The sequence below is a fragment of the Arachis hypogaea genome, chromosome 12, assembly GCF_003086295.3.
Source record: "Arachis hypogaea cultivar Tifrunner chromosome 12, arahy.Tifrunner.gnm2.J5K5, whole genome shotgun sequence".
In the NCBI taxonomy this organism is placed as follows: Eukaryota; Viridiplantae; Streptophyta; class Magnoliopsida; order Fabales; family Fabaceae; genus Arachis; species Arachis hypogaea.
Window position 1 is genome coordinate 87,716,458 of NC_092047.1, and position 4,149 is coordinate 87,720,606.

A 4,149-nucleotide genomic window follows, 5' to 3' on the forward strand; every position below is an offset into this window, starting at 1 on the left:
AGACTTTTATGTAATTATATGATATTGAAATATTGAAGTTGTTGTTTTATTTTATTTAAAAAAAACAGTAATAGTTACGTAGAATATTACCATATGCAATTATATTTGGAACTATTGACATTGAGAATTTTTTATCTATAGAGTTATGTCTTATATTGAGGAATTGTGTTATAAAAGATTTAGTTTTTAAATTTTGATATTAAAAAATAAATCTTTAATTTGAGAATATATAAATGAGTTGAGATTAATAAATAATTTAAAATAAAAAATAAATAAATAATTACAGAGTTTGTGGAGGTTTGAAAATCTTAAAAAATAGTTAATTTTTGTTAAATTAAAAAATTAATTTGTGGAGGTTTTAAACTGCCACAAAAGTAATTAAAATCGTCACAAATGTCCAATATAAAACCTCCATTAAACACACAAAACCCGCCACTGAATAGATTGTGGAGGTTTTTAAAAACTCCCGCAAAAGACCTCGTGGCACCTCAAATTTTAGGAGTTTTAGAAACTCCCACAAACTATTTGGTGGGATTATAAACCTCCACAAAAAAAAAAAAAAAACTGTCAAAAATAAACAAAAATCTTGTAGTGATGTGGCTCTCAAAATCATTGTTTTAGTCATTGATGTGTGTCCCTATTCATGTTGTTATCCTTCTAATGGTATCGGGATGTTGCATTTCTATGACCGATGGATAAAAGTTTTTGCTTTGCCTATACTTTTGACAATCTCAATGCTAAACACTCTCCAAACTTATGCATAAACTTGCTATCCTATGTTCTGATTGGTTGAGGGGGAGGTCCAAGGATCACCAAAACGACTAAACCATGTGATGAACTTCAATTAACTTTTTATTATAACATTTTCGAAATTTCTAAATTTTGCGCTCTATTGATGTAATTCAAAATTAGTTTTTTTGCTCTTCTATTTATAGCAGTTCGTGAGAACCTAATGTGCAGAGTTAAGAGACAATTTTTTTTTTTAAAAAAGATCCAAAGCGTTGCCATGGCTAATGTTGCGAATGGTGCAACCTAGGGAGCTGATCAAGTGGTACCACGAAACAACATAACCATCTTTACGAGCATTCTTTGCGAGCCTCAAGTGTACCCAATGAGGAATTTCATCGTGCAGGGATATGGCAAGTCAGTCAACACAAAACCTCACAAGTATAAATTAAGTTTCTATGTGAAGACATCTGTTTCTATCCTTTCCCATGAACATTTCCATTCACTCCATTCCGATTTGCAAAGTACCAAGATATAGAAGCAATAGCTATGCTGAATCAAAATTATCTAATTGGTAAGTGTCGACAGAAGTAACATTTATGCAAATTGTTCCTGTATTTGTTTTCTAAAGTTCTCTTATTCTTCTATCTTTTATTAGAATGCATCGGTCATGTGGTAGTGAAAGAAGAATCCAAAGACTTGGTAACCAAAACCAGGCAAAAGACTAAACGGATGGTGGTTTATTTGGAGGATTTAGAGTTCGTATATTTGACACTTTTTTTAATGAAATAATGAACTTGGTTGTGTTATACTTAGTAAATGGTCCAGTGGCTAGTGTTTGTGCTTATTCAGGTTATGTTGTGTATTTGTTTACGCGAAATAAGATGAAGTGTACATTGTTTGAAAATTTTGTTGATAAAGATATTGCATTTCTAGCTAGGGCAGATTGCGAGCCAGTGGTCCTGGTGGCCTAGCTTTTCAAACCAAATTTGTACTTGAATGATGTTAACATCTAGAGTAGCTTTGATCTTTCTCGACTATATTGCAATGCTAATTTTTCTGAGGTTGTTAGTTTCCAAAATAGGTATGATAAGGTGGCATACGGTTATGTCAAAGTGTACAGTCGTTTCCCTTCCAAGTGGGCATGTTATCATAGGATTATCGTTATAAGTAACAAGATGTTTTGAATTCTTTTTTGTTATCAAGTTTAATGTTGCAAGTGGATCTAGCCTCACAAAAAATTAATGTTTTTGACAGTCAATCGCAACCATCTGTTAGTGATGAGATATCATGGGGTACCATTTCAGTAAAGACCAAAGAAGAGGTCCTAAACCTGGAGCAAGTTAGTCCCACATTGGTCTTATCCGTTTTGGCTTTCTCTTAGTTTCATGGATTTAATAATTGTGTGATAATTTTATTTATTAGGAAACTTCTTGCTAAGTAGTTGGTGTGATAGTTCCTCAGAGGTGGGTCTTAAGGACTGGTTCTATGTTTTGTGCAACACCTGTCCTAGGAAAGTGCAATCGAGCAAGGACAAATATTGGTGTGAACATTGTAAGAAAGTGGAGTTTAATGGTGCTTTCAAATATGTGGGTGGCATGCTTCATCGTTTATTGGTTTTCTTATTCTTTTTAAAGAACATTATCCTAACATGCTTTCCTTTTTTGTTTCATACGGAACATTTACAGATATCGCCTCAATTTGATCCTAACCGATGGAACTGGCTGTATTAAGGTCATACTGTGGAACTCAAAAGCGAAGGCTATAGTTGGAAAAACAACAAGTAAAATAAAAGAAGCCAGTGTAAGTGTTTGGAATGGATAATATAAGTGTGTATCCTGCTGTGGTCATGAAAATTTTCTCATCGACTTAAGTTAGTATTCTTGATTTAGAGGAAACAAATCAGGGCAGTTGCTATGCGAAGGCTCTTAACGCCATCATTGAAAATAAGTTTTTATTTAAGCTATCTGTGACCTCCAGAAATATTAGATCTGTTGATCAAGCCTACAACGTTGTTAAGCTTAGGGATGATGAGTCTTTAATAGACCTCTATGGGATGCAATCTTTGTCTATTGACAATGGGGTATGCTATCATCATTTTACTCAATTTATTTGTCAATGACTAGTTTCTTTGGATGTTGCCTGCAATCTTTTGGATGATGACTCTTTTCAAGAGGGGAGCAGAGTGTATCCACTCTTTTAGGTGGAAGTTGCAATCTTGAGACTTACTCTGAAAGGAATGTTTTAGGCAATGTGTCTCTATCGAAGGTTAGTATTATTCAAGACATTCAAAATTGTTAAATTTAGTGAACATTTTTGGTAAGGTATTTTCTAAATAAAAAGCATATTCGTCAATTAACCCAAGACTCTACAACTGAGAGCTTTTGCAAAACTGGCAATGCAACTCCGACCAAACCTACTGGACCTGCGGTTGTCGGAAATTCAGCCATTGTTGGGGTGGGTAGCCCAGAAGGGCAAGGTTCAAGCAAAAAAATATTTAGGAAAGGTTCTGGGAAGTGGAAGATGGAGTGAAGATGTTATTGGCCATTGATGTAATAATTTAAGTCGAAATTGGTGCATCAAAAGTAGTGTTATTATATGCCATATTGTTCTAGGTTCGTTATGTAGTTTGAAGTTTCTTTAGATGAACTCAATGTGTAGTGTTCCGTGGTCCAGATCATCTTCACAAAAGGAACAAATATGTGTGGGATATGTATATATGAAATGGAAACTTTGTTTGGACTTAAAAGAGAATTTGCTGTCAACAATTATATATGGTAATTTGTTTAGGCTACTTATTACATAGCTCTTAATATAACACGAAGATTTGTGTATGAAAATTAGCTGAAATTAGGGAGACTTTGTAACATCCTGTATTTTTTAAAATTTAAATATTAATAAATTATGGTTTATCTTATTAAGTTTGAACTTTATATTTTTAGAAACTATTTTATTGAAAGTATTAAGTTGATTTTAAATCAATTAAGATTCTTACGTAATTTTATTTGAATATTTTGCATAATAGGAATTAGAATTTGGTAATGGAATAATTACACGATTTAATTTAAGTAATTTCTATTATGAATAATTTAAATAATTTCTATTATGAATAAGTTATGATTTACTAATTTGAGCTCTTTATTCTTAGAAACTAATTTATTAAAGATAATTAAATTGACTTTATGAATACTTTGAGATTAAGTCAATTAATATTTTTATACAATTTTTATTGTAATTGGTTATTTTGTATAATTGATATTGAAGTTCTCGTGACGACAAAATAATGAGAGGTTATACAATTCAATTTAGGTAATTGATATTTTCAGTTTAAACTGTACCCTATAAAATGTGATCAGCATATTTATTTTATAATTTAAATTAAAAATAATTATTTGAATTCATTAGTATGTTGATAAATGAAAT

The 4,149-nt window shown here is 31.7% G+C and overlaps 2 long non-coding RNA genes across 2 annotated transcripts; both read left to right on the forward strand.

Annotated features, from left to right (window-relative positions):
- Positions 1–623: 623 nt before the first annotated feature.
- Positions 624–1,763, forward strand: LOC140177056 (uncharacterized). The gene is made up of 2 exons (XR_011868701.1): positions 624–1,300; positions 1,385–1,763. It is a non-coding gene; the product is annotated as an uncharacterized lncRNA (long non-coding RNA).
- A 386-nt stretch (positions 1,764–2,149) lies between these two features.
- LOC112727653 (uncharacterized) lies at positions 2,150–2,862 on the forward strand. Its single transcript, XR_003165934.2, has 2 exons — positions 2,150–2,315; positions 2,415–2,862. It is a non-coding gene; the product is annotated as an uncharacterized lncRNA (long non-coding RNA).
- The last annotated feature ends 1,287 nt before the right edge of the window (positions 2,863–4,149 follow it).